The following is an 18,822-nucleotide window of genomic DNA, read 5'->3' as shown; positions in this document are numbered from 1 at the left end:
GCGCGTCCGGAGCCTGTGCTCCACAACGGGAGAGGCCACAACAGTGAGAGGCCCGCATACCGCAAAAAAAAAAAAAAAAAAAAAAAAAAAATCAAATATAGCATTATCCAAATGGAAACATAGCATAGACTTTATTCAATCAGTGAAGTTCTCAAAGTTACTTTTTGAGGAAGCATGTGATAAGCCACCCAGGTAGAGAGGGTAAAGCCATTCCTGGTGCATGAGGGAAATACAAAGCAGTGACCCAGGACCCTCTCATCTGATCATCACCTCCAAGTCTCACAGAGTCCATGACTTCCTTACTGCTAATTCTATATCCCAGGGAGGAGACGAGGCAGCTAACGTAACCTACTCTGAACTTAAGTCTGATCAACACGGAGGAACTGGCTGGTATAGTAGAACAGATGTAACATTAATGAGACTCTAATTATGGCATTGTAAAGTTACAGTGAAAAAAGGCTAGGAATGCATTTGGTTATACTCTATATGATAGTATATATTTGAAATTTTGCAAAATAAAAATTTGAAATAGAGAGAGAGAAAACAAAGAGAAGTAAAAACAGGAGACCTTATGGAAGCAAGAAAGGAACAGGAGCATCCGGACAGTTTTGTGTCTCAACCTCCATAACCTTAGGCCTGGCTCTTAGGCAGGGATATTGAACTTTAGACAGTAAGAGTAGCATTAATAAAATTCAGAAGATGAATTGGCATAATTCAATGAAATGAGATGCTGAAAGGTAAGAAGATTCAGGAGAGCTTGCAAGCTCTCAAAAAAGGAGCTACATAATCCTGAACAAGAAAGACAAAAATAAGTTTTTATTGAGCATTTCTATATGGCAGGCTCTGAGTTGTGCCCTGGGGACATTAAGACAAATGTGCCTTGCTTCTGCTCTAAAGAAACCCATAGCCAAAATGCATGAAAAACTCAAAGGGTTAAATTAAAAAATAAAAACAGTGTTATTGTAGATGTTGTCCTCCACTTAGCTCTAATTTTTAAAGGAACTGTGTTACTTCTATTTAAATACTGGGTTGGCCAAAAAGTTCGTTCGGGATTTTCTGTAAGACCGTACAAAAACCCGAACGAACTTTTTGGCCAACACAATACTACAGAGAAAATTATTTCTACTGGAATTCTTTTTTCGAAACACAGCTAAAAACAAAAGAAGAAAAAACAGAGAGGAAACCTCTAACCCCATTTAAACTAAAAACTAGTCACAACCCTCAACTAGAATGTAAAGAATCAGGACCCACTCGAATTAAGCCCAAATAACAGGAGGACATACTCCCCTGACCTCTGATGTAGGCAGATCTCTCCAAGAGGAGGTGATCCACCCTGAGGGGTACCTACTCTGGACTCCACTTAATCAAAAAGCACCATTTTCTATAGCCATGTCCAATATTATCTAAATGTTACAAAATGTTTGGTAAGTATTGTAAACTCTCCCTGTCATGGGTTCTATGTCACCACTTTCTCCTAGATCTTAGCCAACTCTCCAGCTGACATGTCTTTCAAAATCATTTTCTGGGGCTAACCTTATCCATGCTTCTTTTATGTGTTAGGATTCTCATTACGATTACCCTCAGCCTCTCCTGGTTGATTTACTGCATGCCCATGTTTCAACTGACTTCTATGAGTTCCTGATACAGAAGCCAAATACCTGCTGTACATTTCCATTTAGATATTCCATAGGTGTTCGAAAGGTAATATGTCCCTACTCTCGTGAACAACATCATTATGAGGCCAGTCTCTCAGCCCTGGGGCTGAACACCCCCTTTCCTGTCACATCCAACCGGTTATCAAGTCTTGAGGATCTCAGCATTCAAAGTGCTCAAAATATACCTGAAGAAATCTCTCAAAAATATCCCTTCTTTCTTATTCTCAAGGCCATGCCTTGGTCATGGCTTCACGTCTTTTCTCACTGTGTGACAGGAGTAGCCTCTCCATCAGCCATACTACCTCTGTTCTCACTCCCTTTAATTATGTGATCACACTGTAGAGGCTACCAGCCTGCTATCGTTTTACATCATATATATCTAATCATGTCCCTCTCTGGTCTAAAATCTTTAGTATTAGCTCATTACCTATAGAATCAAGTATTCACTCCCTACTATGACATGCAAAGCCCTTCAGGACCTAGCATCTGCCTGTCTGGTCAGCATCTCTCCCAGCAAGTCCTCCTCCTGCTGTCTAGACTCCTGCCATGCTCAACTATGTGTAGTTCCCAGAGTGCCCATGCTGTTTCATGCCACATTAACAATTTGTCCCCTGTACTTAAAGCACTCTTCCCTCCCACTCTCTTGGTGGCCGGGGTCTTACTTATAGTTTATGGCAGAGACTCTCTCCTCCATGTCCATTTCCCTGACATCTTCTTACCTCTCCCACCATCTTCATTGTTATACCCACTGTGAGAGTTAGGTGTCCTTATTTTGTATTATCATGTCCTCTTTGTCCATCTCTATTACAACAGTCATCATAATAGCACGTTATTACAAGTCTCTGTTTGCATGTATGGTATCCCAGGAAACTCTAAACCCCTTGAAGAATATACCTAGTGTCAATTACAAAGTATGGCATATGGTAATAGGTTAAGCAGTCAATACGTTCAATAAATGTATGAAAATCTTTTTACGACACAAGTAAATGTGGGTGGGGTGAATTGAGTGTGTGGTGGGGCAGGGAGGGGGCATAGTTAATAATCTTATGTGATAGGTATCATTATTAAAACATAGCCTAGAAACATTAAATAATTTGACTAAGTTCATGCAGCTGGTAAGAGGAGGGGCCAAGAATCAAATATAGGCAGTCTTGTCCACACTCCTTGCACTTCACTATCTGACCTCATTCTGAACCTCACTATACCTACAGCATAATGTGCTCTAGATATAAACAAATCACATTTGTACCAGCAGTATTGGCTTAAATACAGGCAGTCTCTATAAGACTGAATAAAGTAGATTAAATACCTTGCCTCCCATTTATTGCCACCCAGGCCCAACAGTGGCCCACTTAGGGGTCTGTGGAGGCCCCAGAAGCCTAGAGAGTCTGCAATTCTCTAACACGGACCAACTCATTTCATTCTCACAATACCAGGACTCCTATCTCCACTGTTCATAGGCAGACACTGAAGCTCAGACAGGTTACACGACTTGTCTAAAGTCACACAGCTAGCAAGGAATGGACCTAGTCCTTCAGATTCTTCATGCATTTCCCACAATAGCCAACTGCTGTGCAGTCTTCCTGTCCTTATCCCAATAATCATTGCAATATTAATCTTCTTAAAAGACAGTATCGAGCATATCCTCCAGGGGCTCATTATAGACATTAAACACAATTTCTACAGGCCTTCAAGGTCCACAACCCCATTTCTGTCCACACTGCCAGGTCATTTCCAACCATGCCTTTGCCAAGCAATAGTGCTCCAGTCAAACCAAACTCCTTTTTGCTCTCAAACATAACTCCAAAGTTTCACCTTTTAATTTGTCCACAGTGTCCCTTTCATCTACTTATCAAACCAGAAACTGTTATTCAAAATGAGTAATACAGAAGTGTTTGCTTTATTTGGAAAGTTCTTTTTAGCTATCTCATTCTCCACTGTTTTGTATCCAAAAGAATTTACTGCAATTACTATAATCAAAACTCAAAGTTAATGACTTTGTTCTAAACTTTGATGAAATACTTAAAACTTGAAACAATCCAAATGTCCATCTCCAGTAGAATGGATAGATAAATCATTGCACCTACACTCAATGCAATACTATCTAGAAATAAACATGAACAGACTAGAACTATATGAAATAACAAGAATGAATCTAAAAAGTATCATACTAAACAAGAGACTAGACATAAAAGAGTATATATTGCATGATTCTATTTATAAAAGTTTAAATACAAATGGAACTACTCTTAGGGATTAGACGTCATTAGAAGTCAAAGTGGCTTCCTTGAGCTCTACATGTAATATTGATGTAATGTTTAAAGAATGTTTTATTTAAATATCAAAACAATGTTAAGGAAAATCCATTAGTCACTGTTGTGTTGTTAAGGTTAACATTTCACCACGGTACATAATTCAGATTAATGATTTCTTCTGCATCATGTGATTTGGGGAGGGGGAAGAGGTGTCATATTCAACTCTATCTAAAATAAGAGATTTTACTTATTTTATAACTCACCCTCATAACCTTTAGATTGGTCCTCAAATTATACTTTTTTTATATACATAATTTTTTTAAGATTTCTTTTTTGATGTGGACCATTTTTTAAACTCTTTATTAAACTTGTTACAATATTACTTCTGTTTTATGTTTTGGTTTTTTGGCCACGAGACATGTGGGATCTTAGCTCCCCAACCAGGGGTCAAACCCACACCCCATGCATTGGAAGGTGAAGTCTTAACCACTGGGCTGCCAGGGAAGTCTCCTCAAATTACATTTAATCCCTTGTTGGGAATTTTAATTTAACCCATATAGTAATACTGGATACTTTGACAGGCCAAAATAAAATGACTCCCTTCTGTCCTAACACCTTTTTATAACAACCTCTTGATTCTGTGCTTTCCACCAGTTTTGTCTGCTCATTCATTTTCTGCCTAATTTCACTCCATGCTTTCCGATCTTCCTGTGGCTTCCTCTGCACCCCAGTGGCATTCTACCTCTATCCCAACCTCTGAGCTCTTAGCTCACAAATCCCTGGGGTTCCACTGCTGGAAGAGAATATCAAACACATCACATGCATAATAGATCACAGCAGGGTTAATGGAGAACTTTCAGTCATCAGCCTTCCTTTCTAGCCGGTTTCCTTACTTGAAAAGCCCCTCAGGCCATAGGAGCATAAAGAAAAATATCCAGGAGATATCTCAGCATTATTAACTCTTCAGTTTTGTGGATTCCCACATTAGAGAGATGTGGGATGTAATCAGCACAAAAATAATGGCTTACAATGATAAAGGCATTTAAAATACAAATCAATTCTCTCATTTGATGATCACTAAGGATAGCAGGCAGATAACTCAGCTAGTATTCTTTGCTACCTTCTTCCACCCTTGCTTTATAAACAAAAGAGGAATGATCAAAGAACTCTCTTGTCCAAGGACACATGACAATTAAGTGGGGGTGAGAGAGCAGGAGTACAGACTTATAACATCCAGTTGTTTGGTTTTTCACCTACATCTAGCATTCTCACACACAGGTTGTGTAGTAGATTATTTGGAAAAAAATAGCTCGGGTCATTTCCTTCCCTGCATCCATACCCTTTGGCAACGTGACTTTGCAACCTCTCCCATCAAAAGATAGGGTCTATTTCCCCATCTTGACTTCAGTCTAGACTGGCCTTATGACTTACTTTGGCCAGCAGAATGTGGTGTAAGTGACACTGTGCCAGTTCCAAGCCTAGACCTCAAGAAGCATGGCCTCCAGTCATGGTCTTAGAACCCATGGCCATTCTAAGTTGCCATATGAAGAATGGCAGCTAGGCTTTTGGAGGATGAGAGACCATAGGAGCAGCCCTATGACATCCATCTGAGCCATCTGGGATCAGTTAGTCACCAGCCATCTCAGCAGCCTACCACAGATGTATGGGTAAACTTAGTTGAGATAAGCCAAATCTAGCCAAAGTCAGCAGAATCACTCAGGTCACAGGAAAGTGAGTTTAATAAATGGTGATTGTTATTATCCATAACGTTTTGGAGTAGTTTGTTACGTGGGAAAAAAAAGCTAACTGATACAAATGTGAGGAAAGCACATGTATTTATGTACACAGTATTTCATACTTGTTTGACTTAAAATGGGGGCAACATAGATATGTGATACAGAAGTCTCATTTTAACAAGACATTCTTCCAAATAGGTAAGATATGAATATATAAAATAAATTTTAATATGCAATTGTTAGATATTATTTACCTTTTGTATTGGGAAACGTGTCACTATTTTGCTTTGCAAGAATTTATGCCAGTAAATATTCCATGAGAACAAAGAACTCCAAGTTATTACTTCATATACCTCCTAAATAGTTCTTAAATCCAACCTCACCTAAAGCTTGCCCTCACCCTGCATAACTTGTTTCCACGTGGATGACCCTGCTGAAAACATGGCCTCGCAGTTTCTCCAACAATCTTTTCACTTTTCCTTAGATGCCCACTCCCGAGGTCATAATCTGAAATTTCTCATATCTAAAACGTTTTCCGGCTCTGAAATCTTGAATCGAACCATCTTGTTTTCTAACCATATCTTCTTCTATGTTGAGCTAAACCGTCCAATTACATCAACATTCAACCTTACTGAATCTCCAGTCTACTGACAGATCTGCGTTTTCCCAATCTGTTAACCCCTCCATTTTCCATTTTCTTCTTTATGTGGCCCTATAATTTCAACACGACCATACATACTGAATTCCTTAGCATGTCTGTCTCTTCATTATAACCTGTATCAAAACCCTAATTCTAACTCAATTATCAGCTTTCTTCAGGGCTGTGTATAAGAACTGCTTAAGAAAGTAATACAATAGGGCAGATTGATTCCACTAGAAATTCATTATCATCAATCTCAAAACATCTCCTAACTACCTAGCAATTTTACTACTTTTCTTATGAATTCATCTATCCACTATATTTTAAACTTTCTCTCCTCTGCTCAAAAATCCAGCCACTCCCCCTTCAACTACATCTTTCTCATAGACATTTAAATATCTCATGTCTCTCCCATTAAAAAAAAAAAAAAAAAGTTACTACTCTCCCCTCCACCTTCCCATTCCAGACATTGCCCCTGGTTCTTTTCTAATATATAAGCACTAGCCATTTGATTACACAAACCAGAAACCAAGAAGTATTCATGTTGCCCCTTTCTTTGATATCTCCCATACCCAATTTATCTTAAAACCCTATTAACTTTAACTCCTAAATATCTTTCCAATTTATTCACTTTTCTTCATCGCCACTGACACCATCTTAAACCATGCTACTAGCATCTCTCTCCTAGACCTATGGAAGTGTTCTAATAAATCTTAAGGCGTTCATTTGACTCCGTCCACTCTATTCTGAACACTATATAAGAGTTATCTTTTGAAGTCACTCATAGTTTAAAATCATATAGCTTCCGTTGTTCTAAAATCTGTTTTGGTTTAGTCTAGAGCAGGTCATTTCATTATATAATCTCAAAGGACCAGGTATGTTCCCTTCGTGCCATTTGTCTTTCTGATTGTGTATTCATATCATGTTTTGTTCATTCTTTTATCCCTAGCACACACTCTAGAACTCCCTGCCACAGTGTAAGCACCAAATATTTATTAAGAAAATGAATACATTAATTAAAGAATAAACTAAGCAATACAGAAATCTCTCATAATAATTTCTGACTCCTCTAGCACTGATATTGTAATTAATAATTAATAGCTATTTAATCTTCATGTGTAGCACAATATTAGGCAATTATATAGAAACCACTCTGTTTTATAAGCATTGGGGTCTAAGTAGATTTTGTACATGAATGACTAAATAGTCCATTCCCATTTCCTTTTGTAGAGTACAACTTAAAGACTGAAAGAAAACTAATGTAACAAACTACAATTGTTATCTGCATCTCTAACCCATATAACAAGTTCTATTGCCTCCTTCCTATTCAGAACTCATTTCTCCTACTCATGTTACCAAGAGATCCATGGAGAAATAATATTAATTACTCCCTGCATTAGTTAATATGCTTCAATAGAGAAACTCAATTTAAATAACTTGTACCTACCACCTGTTTTAGTCTATTTATATTCTTATCAATACACAGTGGCAGAAGTAGATAGGTACATTGATAGTAGATAGATAGTAGATAGATAGATAGATAGATAGACAGACATCTGTTTTAAGCAATATCCATGATATACTAATTTTAAATGCTTCTTATTATGGAAAAAAAATGTTCTCATTAATATCCATTGGTCCAGAGTGAATATAAAGCATGATCAAAATATGCAGCAAAAAAGAGCTATATTGCCTAAGTCTCGATTTTTTTTTCAAATATCATGATATATGCACAAGCAAACCAGGTTGGGAGATGTTTTAAAACCTTCAGTAACTTGCTGCCACCTTTACAATAATCCAAACTCCTTAACACAACCTGCCCCTGCCTACTTTTCCAGTCTCCCTTGTGCATCTCTGTCTTCTGCTCTCTGTACTCCAGTTATAGAAAATGTCTTTCCTTTCTTCAAAATTTTTATATTCTCTCTCACCTGGTGGGGTCTCCAAAAGTGAATTTTAAAAACACTCTCCCTCACCCGCTAACTACTCCTTTTGCCTAGTTAATCCTATTCATCTTTCAGGTCTAGGCTTAAATGTCACCTAACCCAGCACCTATAACAACAACACAGGTATAGCTTTCAGAATTCCACAAGGGATATGCTTGGAGTTGTATCAATCAGGGAACCCTTAAGCTGTGGTATCCTCATCAGGTTATTTACAGCTCATTAAAAGTTCTTCATAGTCCAGATGTAATTTACAAATCAGAGATCTTTTTTAAACAAGTAATACAGTCTAGAAACATATTTCCTTCATCAGTCCCTGGGAGAACCAAGGAAGACAGTTGATCAAAGGTAAAATCTGTCAATGCAGAAGGAGAAATAGTTTTGTTAACCCTTTATCCACAATGTCTAATAAACAAACTTCCTAAAGATGAAAAATTCCAATATAAAGATAAACATGTTCCTTGTGAGTTAGCATGTGTTATGTGAAAGCAGAGATAAAATCATGGAATAAAATGAAGTAATAGAAAGACCAAAGGGAGTAGGGATGGAGGTTTAGAACTTCCTTCAAAGAAGAGTGAGGAAATGATGTATTCTCAAGCATAGTGATAATTACTATGCAGAAAGATAAAGAGCAATTTCTATGCAAGTATCCATAGATAGTTAAGGCAAAAAAATTTTAAGGATTAGAGTATACATATTGCAGTATATTTCAACCTTCTTTGCCATGTCAGAATTATTCCCTAATGTTTAACAATAGGAAGCCTTCATCATGAATGAAGATCAGTTCGGATAAAAATTTCTATTCCTGTAAGCAACAAAATCAAATAAAGGAATCCTATTGCTATCCTGATTGTTTGCAACTTCCTATCCTCCCAAAGCTAATTCCCTCAGTTAGGCAGACTGCTTTGTCTCTGTAGAAAATTAATGCAAAGAATATATCCTGGAGTATCACCAAATTTTTCAAATATAAAAAAGACATCGATCTTTAAATCTGTTTATTACCGTTCTGTACCGCCAATCTCCACTTGGAATAGAATTTAAAAGTTCAGCCTACTGCCACTATCCTCCAATTTGAAACCTGTGGCTGACTCTTACCCATTCTCCAAATCCTTACCTCATCTCCTCCTTCACACTACTCCTTTATTCACACTCTTGAATAATTTTTGAGAAAGTTTTTCTCTCAAGCTAGAAGGTAGGTACATTTGAGTTCAGTGACTTTGCCTTGTACATCTTTGTATCCATTAGTCTACAATGTTTTGCACTCCTAGTGGGAGATCTCAGCTTAGGAACCTAAACCCTAAGGTAAGCTCTAAACATGTATGGAAAGCTAGCAGTGTAGGTCATATGACTGGAAGATTATTTAAGTGAGAATATTCATGGAAAGGAACTTATGAACAGAGAGGTGAGCATAGCAGCCAAAGGATAACGCCCTACTGTCTGAATGAAGAAGTCTGGGGCACAGATAAGGTTATGCCACAAAGACTGCCCTTTGGCCCTAACTTTTCCATTACTAACAAGAAACAGGTATATTTAGGAAACATTGTAAGCTTCAATCCCTCATTCACTTTAATAGAAATATATATAGTATGGCAATTATGTGTCAGGCACTGCAAATCCAGGCTATTAGAAAGACAGAGTCTTTGCACTGAGGAAGCATAAGGTCTAATTTTGATTCCTCCAGAAATGAGCACAGGGTCTAACCCTTAGTTTTCTAAAGATCTTTGTTGGATTTGACTTCTTAACTTGAAGTAGAATTGAAGGTTGCAAAATAGGGTCGCTCATAAACCTTCCCCTGAGCACACAGATGAAAGACAAGTGTTGATAAACCACTAATCCAATCATCAATAAAAATATAAATGGTTTTTTATTATTATTAGAAGCACCAGTGTTATTAATGTGCTTTCTTAAGCAGAGAAGAACTGGGAGGTATATAGGACTTAAAATTGCAGCAAAAGTTTTTAAAGCAGGCTAATAAGAAACTAAGAAAGTCCCATATAGAAGGTAAAATCATCCCAGAGATAATACATTTCATTGCATTAAAAGTCTCATACTCTTCAGACTAACTAAGTTTATCAGGGATAAACAGGAGCATTACATAATGATGAAGGGGTAAATTCTCCAAGAAGACATAACAATCCTTATATTGTATGCACCTAACAAGACCATCAAAATATGTGACGCAAAAACTAATAGAAATGCAAGGAGAAATTAAATGAATCCACTATCATATACTTCAATATCCCTCTGTCAGAGATGGTCAGGTCTAGCAGGCAGAAATCAGTAAGGACAGAGCAGAACTCAACAGCACCATCAATTAGCTGGCTATTACTGACATCTTTGACTACTTTATACAACAACAGCAAAACAACAACAAAAACCCACATTCCTCTCTAGGTCACGTAAAATATTCACCAAGATAGACCACATCCTGCACTATAAAACACACCTTAACAAATTTAAAACAATAGAAATCATACAATACCTGATTTTGGACCACAATGAAATTAAACTAGAAATCAATAACTGATATATACCTGGAAAATCCAAAAATATATGGAAATTAAACAACACACTTATAAGTAAGACATGGATTAAAGAGAAAATTTCAAGTAAAATTTAATGTTTTTTTAATTAACTGAAAGTGAAAATACAACTTAACAAAGTTCGTGGGATGCAGCAAGGCAGTACTTAGAGGAAAATATATAACTTAGAATGCATATATTAGAAAGCAATAAAAACTATAATCAATAACCTAAATTTCCACTTTAGCAAACTAGAAAAAGAAAAACAAATTAAATCCAAAGTAACAAGAAGAAAAGACATATTAAAAATATAGCAAAAATCAATGAAATTGAAAACAGGAAATCGGTAGAGAAAATCAACAAAATCTTAAAAGCTTTTTCTTTGATAATATCAATAAAATTGATACACCTCTAGCCACACTAAGAAAAATAAAAAAGAGAGGACACAATTACTAACATGGCAAATGAAAGAGAGGATGTCACTACAGATGCCATAGACATTAAAAGGATAATAATAATAACAACAACAAAGTGGAATCATATGAACAACTCTATGCCCGTAAATTTGAGAACCTAGATGATATGGACTAACTCCCTGAAAGACACAATCTGCCAAAACTCACACACATACAAAAATAGATTATTTGAAGAGAACTACATCTATTAAACAAATTGATTCAATAAATTAATAACCTTCCAAAACAGCACCAGGCCCAGATGGGCTCATGAGTGAATTCTACCAGATATTTAAGGAAGAAATTATACCAATTGCCTACAATCTCTTCCAAAAGGTAGAAGCAGAAACAATACTTCCTAACCCAGATTTATGAGGCTAGCAATTACCCTAATACCAAAAGCAAAGACAATATGAGAAAAGAAAACTACAAAAGAATAGCTCTCATGTACATAGATACAAAAATCCTCAACAAGATATTAGCAAATCAAATCCAACAATATATAAAAATAATTATATAGTATGGCCAAGTAAGATTTATCCTAGGTATGCATGGCTGGTTCGACACTCAAAAATCAATTAATAGAATCCATAACATCACAGACTAAAGAAGAAAAATCATATATTCATATCAACAGGTGCAAAAAAAGGCATTTGACAAAATCTATTCATGATAAAAACTCTCAGAAAACTAGGAATAGAGAGGAACTTCCTCATTTTGAAAAAGAACATCTACAAAAACCCTACAGCTTATATCATATTGTATCATATTTAATAGTGAGAAACTAGAAGCTTTCCCACTAAGATCAGGAACAAGGAAAGAATGTCTATTCTCACCACTCCTATTCAACTTCATACTGGAAGTCCTAGCAAATGCAATAAGAAAAGAAAAGGAAATAAAAGGTATACAGACTGGGATGGGGAAACAGAAAACTGTCTTTGTTTGCAGATGACATAATTGTCTATGCAGAAAATCCAAACAACTTGACCCAGAAAAAAAAAAAAAATCCTGGAACTAATTAGCAATTAAAGCAAGTTTGCAGGATATATGATCAACATACAAAAGCCAATCACTTTCCTATATACCAAGAATGAACAAGTGGAATTTAAAAACACAATACCATTTACATTAGCACAACAAAAATGAAAAACTTAGATATAAATCTAACAAAAAATGTACAAGATATATATGAGGAAAACTATGAAACTCTGATGAAAGAAATCAAAATAGAACTAAATAAATGGAGCAATAGTCCATGTTTATGGACAGAAATACTCAATATTGTCAAGATGTCAATTTTTCTCTGCTTGATCTAAAGCTACCAATGTAATCTCAGTCAAAATCCCATTATTTTGTGTATATCAATAAACTGACTGTAAAGATTATGTGGAGGGATAAAAACTGTGCAAAATAGCCAACACAATATTGAAGGAGAAGAACAAAATCAGAGGACAGACACTCAACTATAGTAAGGCTATAGTAATCAAGACAGTGTGGTATTGGTGGAAAAAAATAAACAAATAGATCACTGGAACAGAATAGAGAGCCCAGATAGACCCCCATAAATATAGTCAACTTATCTTTGACAAAGGAGCAAGGGCAATACAATAAAGAAAAGATAGTTTTTTTCAACAAATGTCCATGGTGACATGGACATCCAATGCAAAAAAATATGAATCTAGTCACAGACCTTATACCCTTCACAAAAATTGACTCAAAATGGATCACAGACCTAAACATAAAACATAAACTATAAAATTTTGAGAAGATAATGTGGGAGAAAATCTAGGTACTTTGGGCATGGTGATAATTTTTCAGACATAACACCAAAGGCATAATTCATGAAACAAATAATTAATAAACTGGAATTCATTAAAATTAAAAACTGCTCTGTGAAAGATACTGTCAAAAGAATGAGAAGACAATCTACAGACTGTGAGAAAATATTTGCAAAAGACATTTGCAAATAATAAAGGACTATTATCTAAAATATATTTTAAAATCTCTTAAAATTCAACAATAAGAAAATTAAGAACCCCATTAAAGATGAGCAAAAGATCTGAACAGCCACCTGACAAAAGTAGATATTCAGACGGCAAATAAGCATATGAAAAGATGTTCATGTATCATTAGAAAATTGCATATTAAAACAACAAGATACCACTATACATCTACTATAATGGCTAAAATCCAAAACACTGATGATACCAAATGCTAGTGAGAACGTGTGCCAACCAGAACTCTTATTCATTGCTGGTGGAAACATAAAATGGTAAAACCACTTTGAAAGATAGTTTGGTAGTTTCTTACAAAACTGACGTATTCTTACCATATGATCCAGCAACCATGCTTTTTAATATTTACCCAAATGAGCTGATAACTTATGCCTACACAAAAACCTGCATACAAAAGTTTATAGCAGCTTTATTCATAATTGCCAAAACTTAGGAGCAATCAAGATAGCCTTCAGTAGGTGAATGGATAAACAAACTGTGATACATCCAGACAGTGGAATATTATTCGGTACTAAAAAGAAATGAGCTATCAGCCATGAAAAGACATGGAAAAACCTTAAATGCATATTACTAAGTGAAAGAAGTCAATCTGAAAAAGCTACCTGCTGTATGATTCCGACTATATGACTTTCTGGAAAAGGCAAAACTGTGGAGATAATAAAAGGATTAGTGGTTGCTAGGGGTTAGAAGGGAAGAAAGGATGAATAGGCAGAGCACAGAGTTTCAGGACAGTGAACTACTCTGTATGATACTACAATATGCCATTACGCATTTGTCAAAACCCATAAAATGTACAATACCAAGAGTGAGTCTACTGTAAACTATGGACTTTTAGCAATATGATATGTCAATATAGTTTCACTCTGGTGGGGGTGTCGATAATGGGGGAGGTTATGCATATGTGGGGACAATCTCTGTATGGGGAGTCTCTGTACCTTCCTCTCAATTTTGCTGTGAACCTAAAACAGCCCTTTAAAAAAGTCTATTATCAACTGAGCAAACACATTGATAAGAAAAATCAATCAGTTCTAAGGTAGACTTGGCAATGTTTCTATGCATTTAATAAGATTAAAACTAGTAAAACAAAAAAAAATACTATGTAATCCTTACCTATACCACTCAAACATTATTTCAATTACCTACAGGCTTTAATAAAAAAAAAGTAATGGTGATCAAATTGTATTAAATAGCAATTTCTAAAATGTTATTCTTGGTGGAGTGTCTGAAATTCCACAAAAGGGGACAAAAAGCCTCTAAAATCTTTGAGTATAATTAGCTTCTTTGATTTCCAATTCTTGTTTTGATAACTAGACAAGAGATAAAAATTTGCTATGTAAACAGATATGCTAAAATGAAACAACGCATGTGGCCACTTGACAAGCATAATTCAAGAAAATAATAATTTAGAAAATTATTTTCCATAAACTTCCCTGGAAATTAAAAATATTTATAATACTTCCACTTAGCAGTCACTGGCCCAATCATTTTGTCTCCTGAAACAATATATAAGTGATCATTTTTCCAATTTTAATTTGTTCTAACCTAGTTTATCATGTTTACCACTTACTAATACTACTCATTGTCCCCTGAATTCCCCATGTTTCCTAAGTCCACTCAGGCTACCAAACTGTGTGTTACCTGCAGCTGCCCCATTTTTCTCTGATGCCTTATAATTCAGTTCCCCCTAACCTCCCAGAGCTGTATTCAAATGCATGCTACAAAAGAGCTTATTTCTATTTCTTGGATTCCTGGTGATAACATCTTTTACCCCCTGTTATGGTTTCTAGGAAATTTACATTATGTACTTCTTTTCAAACAGAATTATTTCCTTTAATGGATTCTGTCTTCCCATCCTCACAGTTCTCTTAAAGAATGTCATACCCAGTTCGTGAATTCCTAGTCAATCAAGTTGCCTTAAGAGAGCATGTTGACTGAGACAATCTTGAATACAAAAAGTGTTATTAAGTCCTCTAAGTCATTCTGCACTCGTAGCATGTCAAAGGATTAAATTGTGATCTTCAGACTCATACTCTCCTATTCCCAAGCCACCACTAGCTCAATTTCTCATTTTTAAGTTCTATTTTGTTTTATGTCATTGTACAGTCTACTAAAACCTTGCTAACACTTTATTGCTTCAGGTCAGTGAGTCACCAATATGTACTAAGAGCAACGAAGGACTACCAAGGAGATGGAACACATCCCTCAATATCACAGGGCTTATCACCAAGCTGAGGAAACAGACATACACAAATGAAATAATAATATCCCCTCAGACATGCACAATTCTACAAACAAAAATCATTCATATCTGTTTTCCCATCTATTCCTTAAAACCGTTGTGTGAAGTAAAAAAGTCAAGCATTCCTTCCCTTTTTTTTACAGATATGGAAACTGAGACCCAGAATCACCATCCCAAAGACTCACAACAAACATGTCCTAAAGAAGGCCTCCAATAATTGAAAGAGAAAGTTAAAAATAATATGGAGCCAAAATATAAGACAATACTAGTTTGAAAGATGAGAAGGTAAACAGAAGCCCTTGATTTATTTAGAAGGGCAAAGATACTCATAAGTCAAATACTGATGCTAAAAATATTAAGAGTAATCAATTAACAGAAAAACTTCTAATCCTGTAGAGGAAATCCAGGAGATTTAAAAAATTCAATCAATCCAAAAGACAGCAGAAAAGAAGCAAAAATAAAAACAGAGAAAAGTGAAGAAAAAGCATTTTACAATGGAAAATAAGATGCTCTAAGAAAATCAAAAGGTAATTAATTACAATAAGTGTAAATAGACTAAACTTCCCAGTTAGAAAGACTCTTAGAATGTATAGACTATTTATAAAAGACACAACTAGAGTATAATAATCTAGAATGATAAAAAGTTAAATAATAGAAATACATATATCAAATAGTATACAAATGCTAGTTTAGCTCTATTAGTATTAAGCCAAAAAGACTTTAAGCAAAAAAAAAGCATTATTAGTTACAAGAAAAGGTGGAAAATAATGTTGAGAAAATCTTCCAGAAAGTACAGCAAAAATCTAAAGGATTGGAAAATAGGGAAGAAAAAAAAAGGAATCAGAGGAGAAGTCTAGTAGGTATAAGAACAAAAGGAATTCCAGCAAGAGAGAGAATGGAAAAGAGGGGGGAAAGGGATGGAGAAAATCATCATAAGAAAAAAATCAAAACAGAAGACATGCTTTTCTAGATTGAAAAAGGCTACCCAGTCAGTACCCAGCAAAACTGATGCAAATGGGACTTACACTAAAGCATATTACTGGAAAGATTCAGAACCCTGGACAGAGAAGATACATCAAATTTCCAGAAAGAGAAAACCGGTCACAATGGTTTAAAGTTTCTTAAGAGAATTATTAGAAGGTAGACTGCAATGGCGCTGTGTCTTTCAAAATCTGAGGAGAAAATATCTCTGGCCTAGGATGTTACAGCTAGCCAAACTGTCCATCAGGTGGGAGGGTAGAGTGTAGAGAGATCTGTTTAAGAAAATGATGTTGACAGAATATTACTTGTATCAATGTACTGGAGGGAGATTTAGACAACTGGCATAGAGCTTAACGATTGAGTTAGTGATTAGTACATAAAACTAAGCAAATGATAAAACCAACTCTCAGGAAAATGGAAAGTGCAGAAAAGGAAAAGTAATCACAGCATGTTGAAGGTTCAGCTATAAATAGCATATTTGTAGTAGTAATGATATAAATACCTACTATTTATGGAACCAAAAGGATGGTATACCTGTATTGTGAGAACGAGGTGATGGAAATAGTGCATATATACAGTTAGGGTAGGGAGAAAGAGGCTAAAACTTCAAATTCCATAGTGAGAAGTCAAAGACAAGTCCTAAAATTGAAAAACCAAGAGGCAGGTACATAATCTTGCTGTTTGGTGATGGAAGCAAATAACAAAGAATCCCTTAAACAAGGGGATTGCCCCTAGTGGTTGCCCCTAGTGTCTTCTCTTTTTTTAAAATGAGATATTGCCAATTATTCTTCATGGAAGTTTTACCAACATTCCCTTGAGCAATGTATGAGAGGCCTCACCCCATCGCTTCATCAGTTCAGGTCCCCGACAGAGTAATGCCAAGTCAGGGTTAGATATGCGAGACCTTTACTGAGATAAATGCCTATGAAGGAGAAACGGAGGAGGGAGGAGCCTTCAGACCACAATGCCATTTGAAACCTGTGAAGAGGGGAGGAAGAATTGTGTAGAGAGAGACTCAACCACAGCACAGGTAAATGGGGAGTCCCAGAGCAAAAGTTGCTCAATAGAGGAGCTCTTTATTGAGCAGGAGTAAACTAATCATAATGTTACCACCATTCTTAGTCACTGGCTGGGCACAACGTTGGGGAAATATGGCTTCGATGTGTGACCTGCAGCAGATCAGAAAACCACAGCAGGTGTCAGTCAACTGTGTTCAGTGGTGTGTTGGTAAATGACTAACAGCTAACTCCACAGAAAGTTAAAGAAAAGTTTTTATTCATAGCATTTGTGACTTTCTGGGTGTAAATACTCCCATTGTGGCCAGTTTCAAGCTACCAGTGTGATAGTGTGATATCACTGAATGCCAATGAATGATTGGCTTTCTCAGACCAGGAGCCACTTCCAGGAATCCCCTAACTGTGCTCCATGCAGCAGGTTTTCATGAAAGGAGATCTGAGCAGTGCACATCCTTAGCCACCTTCTCACCAATCTAGTGTGTGTGGTAAATGATGGTATGTCAGTGTAGTTTGTAGGTTTACTTTGCATTTTCCTTAATATTAGTAAGTCTGAGGATCTCTTCATGTATTTGTATGGTATATTAAATGCATTTATTATTATGTAATGTTTAATGTATTCACTTTTCTATGAATTAAACCAATCTTTTAATTATTTTTATTAAAATCTTTATGCCTATGTTCTAAATAATGGAAATCTTAATGCATTGATCTTAATATATTAATCCATTTAGTAAGTGAACATATAAATACTACTTATTATCTTCTTATCATATGATTAGCATTTTCAAAATTAACCCCTCTCAACCCTTCCAGAAGGTAAACAGGGAAGAAATAAATATACCTTAAAAAGCTTGATGTAGGTAAAATCTAAAATTAGAAAACAAATTACTACGATTCCTTTTTTCCCCCCACTTTTTAAAGTAACAATTACGTGTACAGCATCAAAATACAATGTCTATACTTAACTTTCAGGGAAATATTTTTAATATCATTAAAGTGGATTGAATGCAGAGATTTTATGGAAAAAGTTACTGAAGAAAATTTGTAAACTACTTCCCAAATACACACACGATGACAACAATGTAGTGCAGAATTTTCCATCTGAACAGTCTATGAGGACAGAGTAAAATCTTCAGGGAAATTAAGTTTGTAATTATTATTATGAACATAGTTTAATAATAGATACATTCTATATTGACTCATTTATATACATCCTTCATGTAGCAAGTTGAAAATCACCTACTACTAGGTTAGAAGCTAAGAAGCTCTGAATAAAATGGTCTTCCAAGATATTACACGTTTTAAGTATTTCTCATTGTGCAGATAACATTGAATAAGCAGAATCTTGAATGTGACCAGACATCAGAA

The 18,822-nt window shown here is 35.7% G+C and overlaps 1 protein-coding gene across 1 annotated transcript in view; it reads right to left on the bottom strand.

Moving 5' to 3' along the window:
- The window catches only part of KCNH5 (potassium voltage-gated channel subfamily H member 5), a 321,016-nt gene that overhangs the window by 235,209 nt on the left and 66,985 nt on the right, over positions 1-18,822 (bottom strand). The window lies entirely within an intron of this gene.

This window comes from Neophocaena asiaeorientalis, unplaced genomic scaffold, assembly GCF_003031525.2.
Source record: "Neophocaena asiaeorientalis asiaeorientalis breed wild unplaced genomic scaffold, Neophocaena_asiaeorientalis_V1.1 scaffold698, whole genome shotgun sequence".
Taxonomy (NCBI): Eukaryota; Metazoa; Chordata; class Mammalia; order Artiodactyla; family Phocoenidae; genus Neophocaena; species Neophocaena asiaeorientalis.
This window is presented reverse-complemented; position numbering and strand designations above follow the sequence as displayed.